The following is a 25,658-nucleotide window of genomic DNA, read 5'->3' as shown; positions in this document are numbered from 1 at the left end:
AGACATTTGAGAAATTTAGACATTAATCTACCAAGCCTCTCTTGTGTTGAAAAATACCCAGTAGGTACAGATACATCACCTCTATGATAGCCATGTAAAAATACAGTCTTGGAAGGTGGGTGGGTATAGACTGGATACCAGGCAATGGAGGCAGGAATAACAGTTGAGAAGCAGTTGCGATCTGAACAAAACAACAGCAAATACAAAATAGCACTGTTCTAAGTGCTTTCAACTCAACGACTGCCCATACAAACTCTAGGGCATAGGTAATCTTATTATCCTTATTTCACAGATCAGAAGTTTGAGGTGCAGAGAGGTTAAGTAACTCGCCTGTTATCACACAGCTAGTGTGGCTGCAGAGAGCCTACCCTTAGCCATGATATTATACTGCCGTGGTCCAGGCAAGAAAAGTGGAGGGCCCGAACCAAGATGAAGCACTGTGAAACTGCGCTCTCTGTTTGACTGTACATTTTGGACTTCCTCTCTTTCTGCCTATTATATTGTTAGTTTCTTTTTTTTGTTTTGGAGCCATAGGCTCCAGGACACATGCGCTGAACTCTATGAATTATTAGTAGTTTTATTATGTTTTATTAGAGCCTACTCTAGAGCTAGACAAGGAGCAGGTACTTAGAACTGTTTACCAAACGCACCGTGGTGATGCGCTCAGGGCCATCAGTGGGTTCTGCGTACAAGTCCAAGTGTGCGATTGGCAGTAACGTAGGACCACATACTGTCAGGCAGGCATGCAGAAGCAGTCGTCTTTCCTTTCTCCCAATTGTTGCTCATTTCTTTTTTTTTAATTAAAGTTTATTGGGGTGACAATTGTTAGTAAAGTTCATAGATTTCAGGTGTACAATTCTGTATTACATCATCTATAAATCCCATTGTGAGTTCACCACCCAGAGTCAGTTCTCCTTCCATCAGCATATATTTGATCCCCTTTACCCTCATCTCCCACCCCCCACCCCCCTTACTTCTGGTAACCACTAAACTATTGTCTGTGTCTGTGAGTTTTTGTTTCTCATTTGTTTGTCTTGTTCTTTTGTTGTTTTTGGTTTATATACCACGTATCAGTGAAATCATATGGTTCTCTGCTTTTTCTGTCTGACTTATTTCGCTTAGCATTATAATCTCCAGATCCATCCATGTTGTCACAAATGGTCCTATTTCATCTTTTCTTACCCCTGAATAGTGTTCCATTGTGTATATATACCACAACTTCTTTATCCGTTCATCTGTCGAAGGACATTTTGGTTGTTTCCATGTCTTGGCCACCGTAAATAAAGCTGCAATGAACATTGGAGCACACATGTCTTTATGGATAAATGTTTTCAGATTTTTTGGGTAGATACCCAGGAGTGGGATTGCTGGCTCATATGGTAATTCTATTCGTAATTTTTTGAGGAACCTCCACACCGCCTTCCATAACAGCTGCACCAGTCTGCATTCCCACCAACAGTGTATGAGGCTTCCTTTTTCTCCTCAGCCTCTCCATCACTTGTTACTATTTGTCTTGTTGATGATAGCCATTCTACCTGGGGTGAGGTGATATCTCATTGTGGTTTTTATTTGCATTTCTCTGATGATTAATGATGTTGAGCATTTTTTCATATGTCTATTTGCCATTTGTATGTCCTCTTTGGAGAAATGTGTCTTCAGGTCCTCTGCCCATTTTTCAATTGGGTTGTTTGTTTTTTTGTTGTTGAGTTGTGTGAGTTCCTTGTATATTTTGGATATTAGCCCCTTATCGGAGGCACTGTTTGCAAAAATCTTCTCCCATTGTTGCTCATTTCTTTAGCCTGGAATTTCGTCTTCATTTTCCCTTGCAGTTTACATATAGAGAAACCCACCTGACCTTCAAGATCCAGCTAGATAACAAGGCAGCTCCTGTAAGAAGCCTTTGCTCTCTCTGCCCCTCCACATCGCTCCACCATGACTTCTGTACCGAGAGGACCCTGCAATAGCTAAAAGATAGCTGATGTCTGTCCTATCACACCTACTAAACAATTTCTGGGAAATCAGGGACACATTATTTCACCAAGTGTGGATTATATATGCAAGGCAATATGTAGTAGGGAAAATAAAATGTATTAAAGGACTGTTGACATTTGGGAAATGGTAAATGACTGACAATGTCTACATTGTACAGATGGACTCGCTACGGGCTCAAGTCAAACAAAGTTTGTCCCACTAGACTTCCACACGTAATATAATGAGGACCAAATATATGAGTGTATAATTTTCTCACACTGTATAATTTCCTCAGCCTGGCATCCACGGTCTTTTTTATCTGCCCCAATTCGCTGCACTAACCGATCTCTTATACCCCTTGTGTGTAAACCTTGCCCTGTGTCCACTCCAGACAGTGCTTTGACTCACTAGATTCTCTGAATTCTTTGACTATGGCAGTTCACGCAGTTGCCTCTCAAATCCTGTAACCACGGCAGACACATCTCATTGATCATAGCTGAGCACGGACTCATTTTTAAGGTTTATGTCGGGGTTGCACTTAAGACAGCCACTAAAAATCATTCCGAATTGGACAATTAGATTAAGTGCCTTTGCCAAATAAGCTTACATGCTTCCCTCGGCTTGAAATGGCCTCCATCGTCAGGCTTACTTTTAGGAATCCTGACAGCTGACTTCCTCTAGGAAGCTTCCTTGACTCCTCAACTCAAGGGGAGCCACTCCCTCTGTTTAATGTAGCACAGCTCATCAGCACTTAGGAAATCCCTATTGATTGAAGTCCGGCTCCCTGGCATTTGCAGTTAGAGCTACCGTTTTGCCTACCATGGCTTATCATCTTAGTCACCTAGAGCTGCTAGAACAAAATACCGCAGACCGGGCGGCGTAACCAATAAACATTCATTTCTCACGCTTATAAAGGCTAGGAAGTCCAAGAACAAGGTGCCAGAAGGTTTGGTTCATCGTGAAGGCTCTCTTCCTGGCTTGTAGATGACCCCATCTCATTGTGTGCTCAAATGGCCTTTGCTGGATGTGTGCATGTGGAGAAGGAAAGGCAGAGGGAGAGGGAGAGGAAGAGAAAGAGAGAGGACAGACATTCTGTCATATCTCTCCCTCTTTGTACAAAGACAGTATTCTAATCATGAGGGCTCCACCCTCACGACCTCCGACCTCCTTTATGGCCCCCCAGATGCCCCATCAACAAATACCACCACGTTGGAAGCTAGGGCTTGAACATATGAAATTTGGCGATACACAGTCAGTCCGTAACATTTGCATACTCCTTGTGGGTGGTGGAAATACTCCTTATATTCCGTATGGCACTTGTCTATGCCTAGCATTTAGTACATATTCAAGGAAGCTGAGTAACTGGATGATGCATGGAAAAGACAGCAAACCCAGTGAAAGACTAATCCAGTTTTTGTATAATCCAACACAATAGAGCTCAAGGGGAGGGTAGATTGACAGGGCCATTATGTAAGTTAATTTGTTCTAAGATGTCAGTGTCATTCTTAGCTTTCTTGGCTTTCAATCTGCATGAACACCTTGGCTTACAGACAGACAGACAGCTTTGGGGTGAATTAAATAATCGGTCAAGTGAGAAGAGCATCTCCCAATGTCTGCAAAAACACTTCTATTTCAAGAATGATTATTAAAAGCCACAAGGAAGGCAGTGATAACACAGTTGAAACATTGACTTACTGATCAAAAGAGACACTAATACTCACTCCTTAAGGGAAACAGTTCGATTTTAACATGCATACAAGCAAATCCCCTTGCTCCTTCTTGCCTCTTCTGCATTGTCACACGAAAATCCCATCTCTAGTTTTTCTTCCTTTTGGCTCACAGCTCTTCTGCAATAATTTCCTTTGCCTTCTGTTCTATACCTTTTCTTTCCTTCTTTTTTTTTTTTTTTCCTTTTCAACTATGTTTTCATCAATTTTGACAAAATAATTTTTCCTTGCGTTCTATATTTTTGGCGCCACTCTTTTAATTTTCTTTTTCTCCCTTAATTCATTTTTTTTCTTATTGTTCAGAAAGATTTATTTTCCTCAAATAGATGACGTGGCCACCAGAACAGCTGTCACTGTACAATTCGTTGAAGAGGAAACATCATGTAAAGGTATAGTGGGACTGTAGGTAAAGCATCTTTACCTCTCCAAATCTAATTTGCACAGCTGTAAAATAACATAACATGCGTGCAGTGTAACTGGAATCTCGGGAGACTCCTGAATGGTGACCATGATCACTTTTTATGAATATTGCATGTGACACAGAGACATCGACGTTGGGTGTTTATATTGGCTCAGTACAAATGGGATCTTTCATTATAATCCTCTGGGCTCTTAACTCATTCCATGGATATCATTTGTTCATTTTCTGAGATCGGCTTGGTTCTTTTCAGCTCAGACAAGCGTCTTCCACACGCTACTAATGTTCATTTCTACGAGGCAGGTAGAGAGGGCCCCGGGTTGTAAATGCTCCTAATGAAAATACGTGATGCTCCACATGTGAGAGGGACAGTGAGCCATACACAAATCTCCTCATGGTGGCTGACAGCCATTGACTGGACATTGCTTTTCATTGAGGACAGAAAAAAAAAAGTGGTTTTGTAAAGATGCACAAAACCCAGAGCTCCCACAGAGCTCTTTCCTGACATTTCTGTGGAATTATAGAGTGATGTTCCGTGGCCCTTGTGCATGTGCTGTCTGCTCCGTGTCTCAGTTTTCTCATCTGTAAAATGAAGGAATGATTTTGGATGGTGTCTGTAGTTGCTGGCCCGCCTACCCTGTTCCCTGTCTCAGGAATGACTCAAGTGTTAAAGATGGAAAAATGAACTTCTTAGAGGAATCAGAGAATGTGCACTTGCCTGCCCCTCAGTTTCAGGGCAGTTCGGGAATCAGCCATTGAGAGTCTAGAAACAGAGGAAATTCCTCCTTTATGCCCACTGTGCAATGGCAATGGGTGTAGCTTGCCAGATTTTACTGTGCTGGTTTCATGACACTCTCCCTCTTTTTGAACGCCTAATGATAGGTGTGTGGAAATGTGTGGGTATGGATGACTGCGTCTCGCTCAGAACCCTTTAGCTTTCCTACATTCTCCATCTTCTGCCAGGTGGTCAGTTCTAAACCATGCTTCTTCTCCCAATGAGTGGCACTGCACCCACCTGGCCAGAAGAATGCCTGGTACCACTCAGTCTCTCGTCACCATCTACCCTCTCAGTAAACTCAGCTGACTTTATAATTTCTTGAATATATCCACTTGCATCACCTGCCATTGCTCTATCCCAATTGTTCACCATCTCTTGGCTACATTTTTATGAGCGCTCCCTAACTAGTGTACATGAATCCACTGTGTCAGATAGTCTACCTACAGAGCCAACTTTCAGCAATGCAGATCTGTTCATGCTAATTGCACAGCTGTTCCTCTCAGCCTCACCCCTCTCCACGCAAGACATTCTCTAGAATATTGCTGTCATTGACCTTCCCTCCTAGGGTACAGATCAGCATCGTGGTCACATCCCACAAGACCCTGGAAGTCTGGTTCCCACTACGACTCTTCATGCCGCGCCAACCCCCTGCTTTTTTTTTTTCTCTGTGTTGGGGGATTCTGGGCTTTTCTCTGGTGCCTGTGCCAGCCAGGCTCTCTTTGCTCACACTGCTCCTCCACTGAGAGTTAATTTCACTCTTTCCTCAGATCTCAGTGCACGTACTCTTTCTTGAGGAAAGCCTTTTCTGAATCTCTCCCTGTTTCCAGCAAGTGTGATGCTTTCTGTGAAACACTCTCATTATACTGTCTCCTCTTGTATGTAGACATCTGCACTCAAATTCTGGCTCTGCCACGTTCAACGCTGTCACCTGGGAGAAATCTCCCAGCCACTCAGAGGTCAATGTCTTTACTGGCAAAGCAGGAATGATGATGTCTGCATCGGAGCTGTGTGGTGGGAATCGAAGGCGAAAACAGGGAATGTGGAGATGCATTTGCTTTGCTTTTACCTTCAGTGTAATTGCATCTCCATGGCACAGGCAAGCACCTGTACGTACACACACACACACACACACACACACACACACACACACACACACACTTTTCAACCTGAATCACCTGATTTGGAGGGAAGAAGAGAGACATTTAAAAAATACACTGTGTTGATTCTCTACCATGTATTTCTTTCTTTAGAATAGTGGTTAGAAGGATAGACACTTCCACATTTCAACATTACTACCTGGGTTCAAGTTCAGACTGCACAGCCTACTTGATGTGTGACCATGTATATACCTCACATGTTGTGATTCCTCTTTCAAATGGGGATTCTAACAGGACTTAACGCATAGACTTGTGATGAAGGTTAAATTATTACATGAGAAGTGTCCAGATACAGTAAGCACGAGGTGGGTTCTAGCTAGCATGACAGGTCCGCTTTTACCTATCTTGAAAAAGTAATTAATGTGGTTTTCTTCTCATAAACCGATGACAGGCTCTTAGAATTCAGCAAAGGTACTGAGAAATGAGTGAAGGAGAAAGCAAGCCAACACAGAGGTCACTTTTTTACATATTTATGTATCATTACACGGAAATGAAGCAAGAGTGAAGAAATCCATTTGTTTTCTTGTCTATTATATGTCAGCGTTTAAGGCCATGAGTAGAATGAAATTAACATATTACACTAATCAACAGATTTCTTTTCTATTCAATATTGTCTTCTGACAAAGTTTCTATATGTTTTTTCAGGATGTTTACTGACATATAATTTAGGTTTTCAGACCACAGCCACTGAAAAAAGGAAGCTTGGGAAAGGAGTAAGGGAAGGAAGGACGTAGTCCTCAGGCACGGTGAGAAGAAGCTTATCTCATGCATTTCTTCTGAAAACCCTGTGAGTTACAGAAACTCACCTACCCCTTATGGTAGAGATAATCATACCTGATTTGCCCTTTTCTCAAAGGAAGCCATCGTCCTCATATAATCCAGTTTTTCCTGTGATATCCCTTTTACAGTTTTACAATTTTCTTTGAGACATTTCCCAATCTGGGCCATTAGCCAAGGCTGCTGAATCAGAATCAACATTTCCATAGAGAGAAACAGAACTGTGGCCGTGTTTTCTGGACCAAAGAGACATGAACACACTGCATTGTCTCAATCCTCTTTCTGGAATGAACTTTCCTTTCTCCTTGTCGGGCCAACTCTTATTCTTCAGTGTTTAATTCGGATGTAATCTATTCCAAGAGACTCTCCGTAACTTCCCCGAGTCCCCCTAGGAAGGCTCTATATAACTATGCTCAAGTCATTAGATAGGCCACCATCCACTTAGCACGAATGTGTTTATTGTGCCACTGCCATCAGTGTTTCTTGTAGAATGATGGTGGAATGGCAGTGGAGACTATCCTTTCTCCAGAGCAGAGACTGTTTGTTGGCTCTTCCAGAGGGCATCTCTAGATTTTAAGTGAATTTAATAATTCACTTACACTGAGGAGCTTTCCAAAACCCTATTCTCTCCCTCGCTGAGTTATTCAGCTCCTTTCTTGAGTTCTCATTGCAATTTCCGCACCTCCACCCAAACTGTTACAATCCTGGTCTGGGCTAATCTGTTTGCAAGTCCTCCAATACAAGTCTGTCAATTCCTTGTGGGCAGCAGTTTTCTTTTTCTTATTCATGTCTGAATCGATGGTTTTTAGCAAAGGGCCTGACAGATAATAGGTGTTCAATATATACACGAGATGCAGAACTAAATACGGAGGGATGAAGAATGTGGGTTGCTGAGGCTTTAGAAAAGTCAGGGGTGGTGCACACACTAAGTGGGGCCCCATTCCCCCAACCTCCACATCTGAAATATCCTGAGACATCCGACTCTCTAGAACCCTTTCAGGAATGCAAGAGGGCGATGCTTGCACTTGGATTTTTGCGTTGCTTTTAACACCTGCCCTCTGTGACAAAGCCTGCCAGGAAGCACACGCATGTCCTCAGAAGGCATACTCAGCTCCCAGCCACAAATGATTCTGCACCCTCACAGACACACACATTTAAATTAGATTTGTAATTTAAAAGATCAAGGCAGAACAAAAATCTGCCATGAAGAGCAGGGGAGACGAAAGATGCAGCGAGAGGCTTTATTTCTCAATGGAAAACGGGGTGTTCCAGTATGGACTGGCTTTTTCCATTCAGTGATCCTTTGTAGCATGACAACTTCATCATTGTGATGAGCACATATTAAATATGACTGGGCTCAAACGACCCCCTTGTCTAATACACTCTGGGCTCTAAGTGCCATTCTATATGCAACTCAGTCTCTCTGTGCTACCGACTCCTAATGGTGCAGCAGAGCCACGCACATCGCAGCTTCTGTAACCAACGCAACCGAACCATTGGTCTTTGATAGAAAAATTGTTTCAATTTTTACATTTTGCTTCTGAGTAAAGACAAAGTGTGTTTTACTATGTCATTGATTTACAGTGCGTATATTTTAGAAACAGAAACTCTGAATGGATCATTTTAATACTTTAAGATAAATGTTTAGTTGGAGACATTTTATTCAAAAGGATAATTATAAATAATCCTGTGTAAATTCCCAAGTTAGTACTTTTTGCAAAACTATGGTAATTATAGCTATTAATAATATAATTATTCATTGTAGTATATGTGAAACTAGGTTGTATATAAAGCTGAGTTTATTTTCCCAATACTTATTTTCATAGTAACTCAAAAAAAAAAATGATTGAAGGGATTTTTACATTATTCTGTGCTCTGTGTTATTCCGTGCAACCAAAAAAATATTTTTAATGTCTAGAGTCTTCAGAGGACATATAATAAAGATATTGACAAAACACCATTTATTAGTTTAAGGGTTCAAAAGTAGGAATTTTCCAAGTGTCTGATTTTGTGCTCCCAAAGTTCTCTACCATTTCCAGATGCTCTGTGCATTCAGAAGCAGGCTGGGGGGGCAGAGGAGGGGGAGTGTTGAATCCAGAGTGGAAGCCAGTAATCAAAACTGGTAACACTAACTTAACTGCAGCCAAACATAATACTTGTTGCAAATATGTGCATTTGGTTTCTTTCTTATGATCTTAAATTTCACTAGTTCATTTCAGAAAGGAAGTGATAGTTGCCGAACAATTAGGCTCCAAGACATATGCTTTGTTGAGTATTTTCATAGAGGTTATTCTGTGAATTTTTGCTCCAGTAGTCTGAAGAATTCTCAGAACACCTTAAACACATTGGTGTCTATCAACTGGGTATAAACCAGGGATCCATGGATGGTGCACGGAACTATTAATAGATTACAAGCCATCTGTGAACCTTCAGAAATGTATGTCAAGTTTCAATGTCTACAAATTTCATGGGAAAGCTTTCATTAGAATTCCAGTGACACGCCAAACAGGAAATCCTACTAAAGTATAACGTTTGATGCTTTAAAGAGACAGACTAGTATTTACAAATCACATATTGCATGCCACACTCTTTATGTTCATTAATTCACATGATTCTCAATGTGATATAATGAGATTGTTGAAATTATTTGCTTTCCAATTAGGAATTTTAGACTTTGTGAAGTTACGGAGTTTAAGTCACACAGCCAGTAAGTGACAGATTGGGCATTCAAATGTATATCTGTCTTTAATATGCATACATTTTCTGCTAAAATCTACTGTCACCCACAGACAAAATATTTATTTAAAACAGTTGATTGTCGTGTGGATTTTTTTCCTCTTCCATTGTTGACTAAAACACATTCTGTAAAGAGAACTCTATATTGCACTGTGCTTTAAGAGATGCACTCTGTTTTTTGACCATCGATACTTGCAGGTGTTTCATTTATCAAGACCATTTTTAGCCTCTACATGTAAGGAGCATACCACCATGTCTATGCATTATTTGGGGCAGAGATTAAAAAATCCATTCCTCAGACGATTTTTTGGACTCTCATTTTACTGAAATGGCTTACACAGGGTTTGCCTGCTGGTTGGGAGGCCTGGTGAAAGCCAGAACCTCAGAATGTGTGACCTACCTACCAGAATCTGACTGAAAACAAGGATGAATATCACAGCAGCTCATTTGGACAGAGAACAAGCACCAGGGGTCAAAGTCTGATTTGTAATAGGACCAGCTTTGTAATATTTAATCTCTATTACACCAACCCACTTGACCCAGAAGAAACAAATCAAGCCACTCTTATGACCCATCGTGAGACTCTGTGAGCTTTTATGATCGTTTCCTTCATCTTATCTCAGTGGGTCTTGGGATTTTCCATGTGCTATGCAAGTAAAGTGAGACTATTCCTTTGCTTTAGATAATGCAAAGGGTATCATAGGTCATACAATATCTCAAAAGTTGATTTCACCTTCATTTGTGCTTTGCATTCTAGAATAGAGTAGCTCATTTTCCCAGTTTATACTAATATCATTAAACACTGTAATTGCAAACCAAGTGACTTCTGGCAGTCACTAATTTCTTACATCAGTTACACATAAAGAGAACAGATGGAAACAGTTGCAACACTCAAAGGCCTCTGTATTTTTGTCTGTTAGCAGGCATAAGCACCCATGGAATTTGTGATTCCTTATTTCACTACCTCCTGGATTTTACCCAAAGACCTATCTCTGTTGCTACGGCAGGATCAGAGGTGTCTTTCATTTGCACAGGAACTTTCTCCAGGCCGAGTGGGGTCAGACCTCAGGAAAGGTTAGCTCAGGGTGGTATGTTGGCAGTTATGGCAATGGTCACTGCCTTGCTTTTACTCTTTCTGACCTCCTACATTTCCTGCAGTCTTTTTACAGCTAGCCCCAGGTAGTTCATTGTGATGTCCTGTACCTTTTCAATCGTTTTGTTTAGAAAAAAAGAAACAATTCAGCTGGCATTTTCATCTAAGGGAGGCTCAGGGCACAGGGTGTTTTGAGAAGATAGCTTGACTTCTTTTGTAAAACTATTGACCAGCATCAAAATGTCAACATGCGTCTCCTCTTTTCCAGACTTGGGAATGGAGTGCCAGGTATTTACTTACCAAAGATAAAATGGGCTATAAGAATCTCAGTAGACAAAAAAAGAATACATGGGTATAAATGAAAAAAAAAAAAAAAAAAAAGTGCAGTGTGAAATCGATTATCTCTGCCCAGAGGTCTTAAATGGGGTGAGGCAAGTCGGGGCTCTCGGTTCTATCATATGTTTAGGGAAGAAAACTTAGACTTTAACCTTTTTACTTTTTAGGGTATCCATTTCTTTATCCAAAAATACATGCAATCTTTATTAGAACTGAAGTGGACTGTTGAGGTCTGCTAAAATTTTTGTTTGTTTTGACTTATTTTGTTTTCTAAAATCTCTAATGACATAACAAACGTTTGGCATGGCTTGAACACATCTAATTTTTTCTGACTCACATCCTAGAACTTGAAATTTTTTACACCTCATCTTAGTGATGTTGTTTCTGGGAAAAACCTTCCTAAGGCCTGGGAGACTTGCTCAAGTTTCACTATTATATGCTCTCGTAGAATGGCATTCCTTTCCTTCATAATAAGCCTATCAACTTTTTTGTTTTTCAGTCACTGTGAGAATACTTGATCAATATCTGTTTCCCTCACTTGACTCTAACTGTCAAAAAAAATCTGGAAAAGTATCTTTCTGCTCATCTTTCTAAGACAATGCCTTGTGCTACTTGGCAAAAGAAAATGTTTCTCGATAATATTTTTAAGTGAAAGCATGAATGAATGATGTGTTTTAACTTCTCTGAGCCTCGATTCACTCATTTCTAAAATGCTATATTGCTGTATACCTGCTAGGGTTTTTAATAAATAAAATAAAACAAAGCATTTTCAAGGAAAGAGTGGTTTCTCCATGACCACTCTTAGCTTTTGTTAGTACTTAGCTTTTGGTAGGTCCATTATAACCTCTCAGTGAATGGCCCCTATGCTACGCCTATGAAAATTGTCTCTTTCAAGACTAGTTCTCTCTTGCAGAGTTACTATGCAGATAAAATAGAAACAAATATTATTGGAGAATTCACTACAGAGCAACTTATATATAATTAATACTCAATAAACACGACAGTGTTACATGTTTCAAGCAATTTGGCTTCCTTAACTTTGTTCTTCAGCTAGATGATGAAGCCAATGCTTTCAGTATTTCTGTGCATTATTTTTTTATCTAAGAAAATAAAGTAAATAAATGGGTATGTTGTTTTTCCTGACATGGAACAACTAACCAGAAAAAAAAAGAAAAAAAGAAATGTCCGCCTTCCTAAAATCAAGGTTCTTACATAAGAGTTATCATCTTGCCCTTCCCCAAATCTATACCAGCTTACAAGACAGGATTTTATAATCAACTTCAATTACACATTACCAGATATATTTTAACCCACGCACAGTTTCTTTAGTGTACAAATGCAACTATTTACTTGAATTTTTAGCACACTAAATATGCAGTCTGATCCTTTATGTATTTTGGCATTGAGAAACCAGCCTCTCCCATCTTCAGCCCTCCTTTGAAAAATAGCATATAAACTTCTATATAGCTAAACATTGATATCTATTTACTTCCACAATGCACAAAAATCGTTTTAGGAAAAAAATGCCCTATTGAATGGCCTTGTGAGGCACTTGTGAGACTCTTATTTTCTTCAAGAAAAGTTTCAGGAAATACTTTAGTACTATCAAAAGCTAATAGGTAAAAACCAGGAGGTAACGAAATGAACTTTCATAATGGAATGGGAGTTTTGGAAACAATCAAGTATTTCATATTATAGTTGGGCTAAATTAAGATTAAAATAGCATGCTTAAATAGTCTTGTGTTGAAAATAATTAAAAACTAAAGCAAATATTGAATTATCCAAGCATCATCTAAGTTCAGTATTACCCATCCAATTTTTATGTGTTATAATTATTATCTGAAGAAAAGATTTACTAATCTTATGATCTGCATCAATAAACCTAGAGGAAGTTGATGGATGCAAAGTATATTTACTATAATGCAATCAGCAGCTATAATCCACGGCTTCCGTGTTTTTCATATAAAATTCAACACTACATGAAGCCCACTTCCCTGGTTTATCTTCAAGCAGTTCAGTCAGGAATAACCTTCTTTTGTTAATGGAAAGCCTATGAAAATAAGAATAGACTAATTCACTTTCATCCTGAGGGGTTGTGAGACATAATTACTCAACAAATACTTTCCTTTAGATGAGAAGATTGGATTAAGTTGGGAATGAGAGAACAGAAAAGTGAATCTGTAAGAGATTGAAGAAAGTCATGAGAATGGGTTTATTTTGTGAACTTCGTTCCGTTTGTATAGGTTCTCAGTAACGTCCACGTGAAAGAGGACATTCATTCTTTACATGAGGCTTTAAATTACAGGTAAAAATCAAGGCACATGAATATGGAGTTTCTCTGGTTAAAGTCGATTCCCACTCATTTGCCTACTCCCTACACACGTGGAGTTTAAACATAAATCCTAAGTCTCCTGCGAAAATATTTAGAGCTTAGAAGACAGGACAGGAGCACCACCTACAGAATGGATCAGTGGAAATAAGCTTACAGAGGTAATGGGAGACTACACTGTGATGAGATCACAAGTTTATAAAGGAGTTTCAGTTGTATTTTATAAAGAATAGTACTGATGTGTATATTGGACCAGGCGTTTGGTGCTGTAGCTGGTGCCCAGGTAAAGGTTTACTTTAGTTTCTGCTCTAGTGTGAAGAGCTTAGGAATTTTCTGTATTAGTCAGGGTTCTCCAAAGAAACAGAACTAACAGGATGTCTTTATAGCTATAGCTATAGCTATATACACATACATACTGTTCGTGTATTTCTCTCTCTCTCTCTCTCTCTCTCTCTCTCTCTCTCTCTCTCTCTCTCTCTCGTTAGATTGATGATTTTAAGGAATTAGCTCACATGATTGGGAAGGCTTAGTGAATTAAAATATGCAGCATCAGCCAGCAGGTTGGAGACTCAGGGAAGCACGTGGTTTGCATCCAAGGGTAGTCTGCTACCAGAAGTCCTTGTTGAGGGGAAATCAATTTGTTCTATTAAGACCTTCAACTGACTGTCCGAGGCCCACCCACATTATGGAGGGCAATGTGCTTTACTCAAAGTCCACTGAGTTAAACATTAACCTCATTTAAATGTTACCCTCACAGAAATATCTAGAACAATGTTTGACCCAATACATAAGCACTGTGGCCTAGCCAAGCTGACACATAAAATCAACTATCACACCTCCTAAGTCTTTTCCCAGGAGCAGTATGAAATGTGACCATAAGAAGGGAAGGCAAGGTAATGGTGGTTGATATTTTAAATATCTTTCCTTTCAAATTAAAATAAGATTACTTTAGAGACAATACACCTGTTTTTCAGGGAGATGTTTAAGCTCCGCCTCTTAAGTTAAGCCACACTTGTGATTGCTGCAATCCACCTACGCTTTTGTGTTTCTGAGTTCCGGGACCCAAAAATAGCTCAAAAGCTCTCCTGCTAGGGAAGAAACAATTTGTGTTTCTAGCGATAAAAAGAATGAGAAACTAGAAACTGATGTCTGGAGAGAGACTTGCTGGGTCTAGAGATATGGATCTCGATTATGGAGTCACCTAGGGCAGATAGACTTGCCAATCTGGACATAAAACCACCAGGCTGGGATGGGGGAACAGGAGGAGTCTTCAGCTATGTAAAGTGAAGGGCGCCCTAATGCAAGGAACGCACTGATTAAAGGACTTTATCTGCAGAGTAAATCCCCACAGGTTCTAAGACATCTTCCCAGGATCTGAGTCATGGAGACTTCATTGGATCTCAGACCTCAGTGGTTAACTAGTGGAAGACCCTGTCTGTACCAGGGCACACCACGTGGCCTGGACGCATAAGGACAAGTCAGTAGGAGCTTCTGATACTCCCAGAACCCTTCCTGTCTTCACGCACACAGCTTTAGATAGGAGCCTGACTGCCGCTGGAACTCTTTAAGCCCCTTAGGATTCTCATATGATCCTTAGGCTCTAAGGACACAGAAGGGATGGTAGACGTAAGACACAGAAACTACATTTTTATCAGTTTAGCAGATAGTCTAAATATTAATATAATTTTTGGGGAAAAGTATTGTAGCTTTAGTGGTACAAAGTGATATGAGGCAGTTTTGAAGCATGGTGTCACTTGGTCCACATGATAGTAGGCCGAGCTTTTTAAATTTTCCTCCTTTTACAGGAGGAAATTACTGGAATTGTGGACTTAGGTGCACAAGGAACTTGTTTGAGATTACTCGGGAAATAGGTGGGAAAGTGTAGATTTAGATTTAGTATAGGTTTCAACGTTTTAGGGACTTGGATTGCTTCATTTAAAACAAGTCAAAATTATGCACAATTTTTAACATGTGATTTAAAAAAATATGTTGTCTAAAGTGTTACTTATCAGAAAAGGAGATTTTTTTTCTTCCTTTGTCACTGTATAAGACTTTTGCAACCTCCTGTCAGGCCTGATAGTCTTAATTCCAGAAGCCTCAGCCTTTCCACTTGTCCTCTGGTGAGATCGTAAACCTTCATAGGTTGCACATCACGTGTCATCAGCATTCTTTTGCTCACGTGGGAGCTATCATTCTGTTCATTAACATCCCATGCAGTTAAAACTTTGGAATATGGTTGTCAGAGTGTGTGGAACACTTATGGAAATGAAGGCCAAAAATATGCATTTGGAATTGATCTCCATATAACTGACAAGAACATATGCATCCAGGAGGCACATCAATTTCATCTTTCAACCACTGGCCCATAGTTGATTGTGAACACATCACTGAGGATGTGATAAGATAAAAACAATGACATGGAAATTCTACACAGAGGGATAAAATTCCATTATGACTTTGAAGAGAAGGGATCTATGTATCTGAGAGGGATGATGTCTTCAAAAAGGAAATGAAATATGCTATATATGTTTGCATCTGTACGTACTTTTTTTAAATGTAATTTATAGGGTAGATGTTACACCATTTATCATAGCTGAGGCTTCTTATTAGCACGCAATACAGCTTCAGGAGTACTATTCCAAGAACTCTGTCTATAATGGTGATACCCTTTAGGAATGCACTGGCATACTCAATAAGAAACAAGTAAATAAGAAACAAGTAAAAAACAAATCGGGAAACATCAAAGTCCTTTTCCAAGTGTTGTTTCATAATGCTGTGTTCTACCATTACAGGGGAAAAAACAAACCAAAACAAACAAACAAACAAACAAAAAACATGTTTTCTTGGCTCTTCAGGATTATGAAGTTACAGTGCTTGCTTTCATTGCAAAATATGAAATCCAATGGATTGTTTAATTACAATGGATTATCTGCTTTATTTGCAAAAGAGGGCATTCAAAGGATTGTCCTTTGTAATAGCAGAGGGCCTTGCAGTAGTAATGTATTTAGTTAATGTGTCTGGGTCTTCACCCTGTGGTCTGCAGGAAGGTATTATGATGGGGAAGAAAGAACCAAGAAAGATTTCATCCCTCTTCCTGGTATTAATCCTTTATCCTCTGGTCACCTTACAGCCATGGACAGGGACACAAATGGGTAGGGAATTCAGTGAAAGGACTTAAGGGCAGGTTACCTTAAAACACATCTTTTGCCTAAGGCCTGGTGTGTGTAGCATAAACATAGCAACTTGAGAAATTCCACACAGGTATTGTCGCTTTGTTGTTGTTTTTATCTTGTATCACTAATGGCTCATCACATTTTTAGCAGCTTCCCTAGGCAAGGTTCATTGGAGAATTATTTTTTTATTTAGTTTCACAACCCAGACTTTTAGTACTATTTTAGAGACAAGCAAAACAAGATTTTGAGAGATCAAATAATTCTTCCAAAGTTAGCCTTTATGTCGTAGAGTCAGGAGCCCAAATTTTATGTTCCAAAGTCTCTGTTTATTACTTTGTAATACTCCCCGTTTCCTCTTTTTGCTGCTAATTGCTTTAAATTTGAATTTAAGAGATTTACAGAAATCTGCGCAAATAGTACACAGAGTCCCAGGAACCCTTCCCTCAGTTTCCCTAATAGTAACATCTTATACAACTCACCATCCAACCCAAAAAATTGACATTGTTATGATGCTGCTAACTAGATGACAGACTTCAGTTACTGTTTTTTTTTAATTAATTAATATTGATGTAAATTTAAGTAAATCACATTACAATATTAGGATTTTATAGTACTGTGTTTCCCTGAAAATGAGACTGGGTCTTATATTAATTTTTGCTCCACTAAGGCTTATTTTCAGGGGATGTTTTATTTTTTCATGTACAACAATCTACATTTATTCAATTACAGTCATGTCATCTTCTTCTGCAATGTCATCATCACGTATTAAATGCATCCGTTTGGCTGAGATCTTACCTGGGGCTTATTTTCGGGGAAACACAGTAGGAACCAGGCTAGCAATAGAAAATTACAGGTAATTTACAGATGAAGTCCTGCTATAAGCATACACCAAACACTGACAATGAATTTTCATTATAACTGTAATTTCGGAGCCTTAAGAAAAGCAGGTCTTCACAAGTAGTGACTACGTGACATTAAATAGAAATAGTCATATCACGGATCCAATTTTCTCTTAAGAGCAAGTGTTCAGTACATTCTTTAATATCAAGTGGTCAGTGTCAAGCTTGTTTAATCTTCAAGTTATGAAGTTCAAAAAGAAATATAAAAATCAAGAAAATGAAAATATAGCGAAAGATGTATAAGTGGATGCATGGTTTCTGAGTAGATTTTCTGAACTATGCACAACAGCATAGCAAACACTTCAGGACCTTGTGCCCCATGGTGGAAGCCTGGGGATAGATTCAAGGAGGTTAGAATTTCTACTGTCCTATCTCTTTAAATAGTCCCACCCAACAGGAATAAACAGTAAATGTTTTTCCTGGAATGAAAGAATGGAGCTACTCAATTGATCTGAGAAAAAAAAAAAAAAAAAGAGCTTTATAAATACATTTTATTTCCAAAAATAAAAAATAAAATAATAATAATAATAAAATCATTCAGACCAGAAGAAAAAACAAAAAACAAGGGCATACGCATTGTGTGTTTGCAGCACTAGTAAATAGTTGCTATAGGATTTCTGCTATTGATGGAGAGATCCCTATCAGTCAGTAAGTAATGTTTTTTAGGAAACACTTTCAAAGAAAGTGGCCCATAATGATAGCCCTCAGAGGAAAACAGATGGTTTATAAACCACTCCCTACCCAAGGGGAATTTTTTGAAGAATTGAGTGGATGTATGGAACAGTGAAGGTTCACTATAAATTCATCAGTAAGGCTTCACAAGCTATTGGCTCTTTGTCTTTTCAGGAAAATAAGTCAAGAGGAACTGGGGGAGGGTGGGTTCTCTGTGGGGAGTACAATATTTCAGGCACCCATTTTCAGTTTCCGGTTTTTTCACTCATATAGCTCTTTCATGATTCTGAAATCAATGTTTTTCCTTCTTTGCCTCCTTCATTTGATCTTTCCTGCCTTCTTTCCTTCCTTCCTTCCTTCCTTTTGTCATCTGTCCTGCACAAAAATGATTTTACTCATAGTCCTAAACATAGATACTCCTGTGCCTTAATGTATTTGCCAATGCCTCTTGATTCCTTAGGCGACCCTCAGGGTAGATTGTACTGTATGTTCTCTGCCCCGAGTACGGTCTTGGCAAAGCAACTTTTAAGCAGGTGAACCTAGAACAAAAACAAAGCCAGGATCAGGAAACCCCCATGTCTCTTACATGCCCTGTTGGAATCTGGATTCCAAAGGGAGAGGTTGTTCGCAAGGGGGTGTGGCTGGGGGATGTGGATTTCCCATCTGGGCGCGTGGTCTTGTATTATGGCCTTCATGTGTCCATGATCAATTCTTTTCTGTCACTTTGAGCCCTATGAATTTCTTCCTCACACCTGGAATCTCAGAGCCCAACTCTCTTCATTCCACGGAAAGCGCCACACATTTATCTGGAGATGGTGTGGAATAACAGCGTGTTGTAATAGGAGACCATTGACTTGATGTCACCAGCCTTGAGCTCTAGGCCCAAGAAGTTATTTTATTTCTCTGCGAGTTGGGGCAGTTTTCTTAGGTGCAACATGTATTCGGTGATGATGCACATGTAATAGTATTATTGCAAAGGTTAAATGATGTGACGCATATTAAGAGTTTGGCGTAGAACCTGACAAAATGTAAGAACTCTCCAGAGGTCACAACTACAGTCTTCCAAATTTGTCTGTGTTCTTCGATTTTCTAATATCCTCTGCACAGGTGCATTTTCTTTGAATTTCCTTTTCTCTAAGTTTGCTTTTAGTAAAAATCACCTGTATTTCAGTAAGTTTTTGCATCATAGAAATGTTGACTTTATATTTTTAAGTATAGCAGTACCATATTTTGGAGGTATTACCTCATTAGTGGAGAAGAGGTGTTTCAGAGAAGCTTGTGTGCTTTCACCTCCCCATCTCTATCTCTTTTGCCCACTCTTCTGCCACTCTCACTTTTTCAAACAGGCAATAATAGCGACGGCATACTTACCAGTGATTAGAAGTCACAGATAAACGTGCCTTGTGTAGCAGAGGGGATAGCGTGGTGAAACTTGAACGAGAAGGGTTGTATTGTGGCTATGCCATGTACTTGCTGGGTGAAGTGGACACGGTCTTTTACTGCTTGGAACCTGCTTTCTCTCCTGTAAAATGGACACTGGCATGACCCAGGGAGGGAGGTTGTAAGGATCCAGTGAGATCTGAGATAAAAAAGGCACTCTGGATGCTTCTGAAATTTCAGGGCTTGTGGCAGATGAAAGGAGTCACCTCAGAGGAGGCAGCATGATGGCGCATTCCTGAGGGCTGCTTGGCTGGCCATGGGTGGTGAGACAACCGTGAGGTGGCCGGCATTACTGATGACAATAGGAGGCCATGAGCGGTCAATTAAAGGAGTGAACACAAATTCAGTGCTTGCATGCGCCGGATACTGGGTGAGTCCCTTGTTATGCTGTAGCCAATTTACTATAATTCTCACAGCAACCCTAAAAGACAAACACTACTATTTTTTTTCTCTTTTCAGAGGTGGTTACTGAGCAGGAGTTAAGGAGAGATATAAGCACTGGATCCCACAAATATGCTTTTAGTCCCCGAAAGAATTTTCTCACCTTGGATGCTGGGAGACTCCTACTTATTCTTCAAGTTTCTGTCCCCACCTCTTGGGAATCGTGCCTAATTCCTAGCCATCTTTTAAGTTAGACGTTTGCTAATCCATCGCCCTGCACCACTGTGCGTATTTGTATCTTAACACTGAATCATTAAGGTTAGGACTAAACTGCTTATGACAGGAAAAGTCAAATAATCCTGGCTTCAGCAACATCGGGATTTATTTCTCTCACATAATCTCACACAAAGGAGAGGAGAGAGCTTCCTGACCATCAGGATCTGCCTCCTTATACATTGCTGCTTTGCAATTCGTTATGCATCGCCTCATAGTCCAAGATGGCCCCTCAAGCTCCAGCCATCATATCTGCATTCCAGGAATCAGTAAAGAGGAAAAGATAAAGAAAAGTGGGCTACCTGTCTACAAGGACAGTTCATGGAAATTACACATAAATCTACATGTATTATCGATTTAACTGAAAGTAGTTACATGGCCATATCTCACTCACAGACGAGTAGGAAATGTAATTGAATTCCTGGTTTCCACTAACCTAGGTAAATATCAGTGTTCCTTTACTAAGAAAGAGGAGAGGAATGGATATGGGGAAACAAGTAAGAGTGTGCCCTGCAAACACTGCCATATGTGTTAGCAGCATATATTTACATGTCTATTGCTCCCAGGTTGATTTCATGTACTTATTTATACATTTATTCATTTAAGAAATGTGTATTCAGCATCACCTATACCTTACACCTTATTTGCAGTGTGGTAGAGGAGAACACATTTCAGTATATTAAGTGGAATGTTATGAATTCCTTCATGATACAGATAACCATGAATTTCCCCCGCATTTCCAGTGTTTTCAGCGATCTCTAGCACAGGATACATTTTCAAAAACTGTTGCTAATTACATGATGGAGAAGATTAGGAGCAACACATACTTTTCTAGAAAATAATATTTGAGAAGTCTATGCTATACAGACAATGAGAACCCACTTTCTGAAGGCAGACTCCGTGGGTATAACGTCAACCTGTGTTATTTACTGAATGACCTTGGGGCAATTATTTAACTTTCTTTAGAATGGGAATAATAAGAGCTATGTCTATAGTGTTTCAGGGGGATCAAATTAAATCATAGGTGGCAGGTGCGTGGAAGAGCACATGACTCCTGGTAAACACTCAATAAATGCCATCTTTTTCTAGGATGAAGTATTTTTCTGCCTCTTTTTGATACCGTGCTTTTAGATCAGACTCACAGACTACATCTATGGACCCCATCCTCTCCGTTCAATGACAGAGTACCAAGAGCTCTCTTTCGGCTGGAGGTAAAACGCGTCTGCGGCAGGTCGAGGATACAAATCACTACCCTGTTCCCTGTGTGGCTATCACAGCTGCCAATTGCTTAGTTTAAAACATTACTAAAAAGAGATACCACTTTCAAAGACAGTAATATTTTCTGCACACAGTAAAGCTGTTTCCCAGTTATAAATTATGATGGTTATATCCCATTAAAAAAAAAAAAAAAAGTGTTAGTGGAAAGGGAAAAAAAAAATCCAGAAAAGATTATAGGACAGTGTGTAATAAATAGAATACTATCAAAATTTTCCAAATTTTAGTTAACATTTGAAATTCAGGAACCCTAACATCTTTCACGAAATCACACACTCTTTTCCTCCTTCCTTTCCTTCTTTAAAGAATCTCTCAGTGTTTTGTTGTTGGTGTTGTTTGTGGGGGGAAGGGCAGGAGGGGGCGAGCATGAGGGAGAGAAGTGATTAACGCTTACAAAGCTGAATTACAAAGAGAATCTATCAATGTAATATTTTTCCAGTGAAGAATGTGCAAGACAGTAGGAAGAGAAATGCACCTCGACATGTTGTCAGGGAAGGGAAGGACCGACGTATGTTGAGTAGGTGTGTCTAGATCAGTGCCAAGTCGTGGGTCAGACAGAGTGCAGGCTCTGAGGCTGAGAAGCCAGGATTCAGATCTCGGTTCCGTTCCTTGCTCCCTGAGTGACTTTGAGGAAGTTACTTAATTTACCTGTGCCTCAGTTTCCTCCTCTGCAAAACTGGGTCAATACCTACCCTAGAAAGATGGGATAGGCATGCAAAACAATTGTGTTATGTCTGACACATTACATGGCTACAATGTGTTAGCTATTTAATGGAGAAGATGGTGCGAGCAGTTCAGAAAGTCTCAGACAGATGAACAAACAAATATATGCTTAGGTTCTATCTCCAGATATGTTCATTTAATTGTCATCACTTTCAAATCTTGCCAAGTGATTTAAAAATGCATCCACATTTAAGGCGCGTTGCACTAAGCTTAGCCCCTACAATTTTGTGTGTGCCAGAATTACCAGCAGGACCTATTAAAACACAAACTCCCAGGCCTAGCTCCTCGAGTTTTGGGGATGACATAGCTTTTGTGTTTAGTTATTGAGTTTCTATGGAACACAGTCACTTTCAGCAGATCTCAGGTGGAGCCTGAGAATTTGGCTTGAACAAGTCAGTGCACAGGAAATGCAGATGCTGTTGGTCTGAGAACGGCCCTTTGAGGACTCCTGCTCTGGACTCGTCTACGTTCCTAAGATGCATGCTTTTTCTGAAGTGCTTCTTGGCATAATTAGGTGCCAGGTGGGATCTCTCCAAAGGCCTCCAGATATCCCCAGGTGGACATAAAGCCTGTGATAGCTACAATCGGAGATGGACCTGCAACCTCCACAATTGTGCCAAGTAGGCAAACTTTCCTTTCACTGTTTCTCCTCCATCCGGTTGTCAAACCAGTTGCTATGTAGGAAGAAATCAACTAAGCAAAGACATGTTGGACAAACTTATCTCCGAGCACTGGAAAACCATTGGGTCTTGGTTGGTGCAGTGATGTTCCTCTGTCCTTGAGATCCCCTTAGTGTCACATTATTCACAATAACACTTGCACTGATGTCATGGGCAGCACTCACAGGGGTCCGTCTAGTGGTGGCCATTATGACACTAAGCCACCCTGTGGAGAAAGAGTTTGGGCAGACGATTTTTCCTCAGTCTGAGGTCTGCCCTACTTGGAGGATGACAGTTCTGTGACAGATAGGACATTTACCACCGCTTGTGATTTCTGGAACAAATAAACAAATGGTGTATGTACTTTGACAAGGATGCATATAATGTAGAGACAACAAACAGAATATTTTAAAGGTTCCGTCCATCATAAAAGACTTGCAAAGCAGTCAGGTTTTTTGTTTGTTTTGTTTTGTTTTGTTTTGTTTTAGTTGGTGGGAATGATGTAGAAATAGAGATAATTAAGTTCTACTGAGATATTTACTTATCTGACTTAACTGAAAATTCAGAATTAATGTCTCTAAGCTTTGGAAAAACAAACTGTGACTTTCTGTCATTGGCAGTGACCACCATATCATTTATATGTGGATATTCTATACAATAACTTTAAAGAGGTGATACACACTTAGAGTTACGACTAAATACCCCTGCAAAACTGAGTTTAAATTCTCTCTCTGCCATACCATAAAACTTAGGATGTCATTACACCTCTCTGAACTCCGATTTCTGGTCTTCAAAATGGCAGTAATGATAATTAATAACTGTTGTAAGCATTCAGAGAGATAACAAAAAAATAAGCACTTATCACATATTACATTGTATGTAATACGCGATACCATTCATTAAGAATGTATTATTATATGTTATAGATGTAATATACATCAGCAAGTAATCTTATTTTCATATGCAAGTAAAACATAATACAGACAGTCTTTTCTAATGCATTAAACCAATATATAAGGGGGTGCTTTGGGGATGACATAGCTTTTGTGTTTAGTTATTGAGTTTCTATGGAACACAATCGCTTTCATCTTAAGCACAGGGTGGGAAGTGTCATGCAGTGATTTAGTCAATAAGAGACACAAAATGAGCAAGGGACAGGAGAGTGGTACATAGATAGAGTTGTCAGAAACAACTTCCATTCCCATAAACTCATTTTTCTAAAGTGATAATTGCTATTTATTTTATAGGCTTGCACATGACATATCGCCACTGAAACTGCTTCTAATTCTGCTTTCATTATTAACCTCACTTTTCAATTCTTTATCGACCTTGGGCAAGACTATTTTCCTTTTCATAGCATCAATAGAAAAGCTAGTTCAAGTTTGCCTTAAAAGAAATTAATCTCAAAGCTATTCCCACATTTTAAAAGGACCTTGTACGAGAATGTTAATAGCTGCTATTAGGCCTGGAATCAGCCCTTCCCTAAGAGAGAAACAAAAATGTAGGTTTAGTATCATTTGATGAGAGAAACTAATAGGATGGTCATGAAATGCTGCCACAGAGCTGCTTGGCGCAGGCGCAAGACCAGACAGAGCAGGTATGCTCAGGTCTGCCATCTTCTGGCTCAGTGACCTTGGGTCAGTTCCTAAACCTATGTGTATCTCAGTTTCTTCATCTGAAAAATGTAAATGCCAATCCATATATTGCTTTATGTCGGTTCCTTGCACATATTTTCCGAAGCACACCCATGAAAGAGAGGAAGGGATGGAAGAAGGAAAGAGAGGGAGGAGAGGGAGAATATAAATGGCAAGGATACATATTATGTAGAGAAAACAAACAGAATATTTTAAAGGATTTGGCAGCAATAGCCAGGATTTTTCATTACCACACCCATTTCTTGTACTCAGAGTCTCACATTTTGGGCTCCCTAGGAGGGCTCCCTTAAAGCCTTCCCACAAACAGCCATGAGAGGAAGGAAAGCAGCCATTGCATGTGTACCTACAATATTCCCAGTATGAAGTCCAATTGTACTTCATCAATGCAGTAACTTCATGAGTTCGGTCCTTTCTACCTCTGACTTCACGAAGTGAACCCAAGGCTGTTAATAGAGTTGATATGAAGAACTTGGGGTCACGAGATGGGTAAAAGGGAAACCCACAATTATAAAACAATCTGGCTTCAGAGTCTGCGTAGTGAGTACAGGAGGTTTCTGTGCTGCACCTGCCAAGTCTGGCACATCAAACAATCATTCAACAGACCATGGCAATAGGGAGTCTCAAGATCTCGTAACGATGTGTACCAGACAAGATTTCAGAGCTTGTTTAAAAATGTCTTATGAAAGAGCAGGCCTCTCATACTCACACAGACTTCCTTTCAGATGGAACCACTTGCAGAAAGTTTACAGATCAAGTGACAGTCTAGGCAATTAAGGCCTCAAAGAGCCTAGGAAGGATGCATACATTTTCAAAAAATAATTTCCACTGTCGCAGGAATGCAAATTGGTTGAAGTTACGATGTCACTCAGAAAGTTTGCTAGTCTTTTTAAGAATGACATTAAGCGGTGACAGACAATTGACAGGGACAGCTACTTCAGCAGAGGTTGACAGAAGGACCGGGAAGCCTTAAGAAGAGGAAAAACAGAATCCAGTGGGAGATATGCGTAATGAGGGATTGTTTTTTTTTCTTGTTCTTTTCCTTTCCATCTTTTTAGAGATAAATGCCAGTATATTTCCTTTTCTAATTTTTAATACAATGACCTGCTTTTATATTTCTCCTTTAAGATCTCAAATAGTAATTATAACTCTGCATTTAAACAAAACACCTTAACTAAATAAAACAGAG

General features: G+C 39.7%; 1 long non-coding RNA gene across 2 annotated transcripts in view; it reads left to right on the top strand.

Annotated features, from left to right (window-relative positions):
- The window catches only part of LOC141567504 (uncharacterized), a 63,990-nt gene that overhangs the window by 15,100 nt on the left and 23,232 nt on the right, over positions 1 to 25,658 (top strand). The window lies entirely within an intron of this gene.

The sequence above is a fragment of the Rhinolophus sinicus genome, chromosome 8, assembly GCF_057876585.1.
Source record: "Rhinolophus sinicus isolate RSI-liver-muscle chromosome 8, RSI-T2T, whole genome shotgun sequence".
Classification (NCBI taxonomy): Eukaryota; Metazoa; Chordata; class Mammalia; order Chiroptera; family Rhinolophidae; genus Rhinolophus; species Rhinolophus sinicus.
The sequence above is the reverse complement of the archived record's forward strand: the minus strand, read 5'-3'. Positions and strand labels throughout refer to the sequence as shown.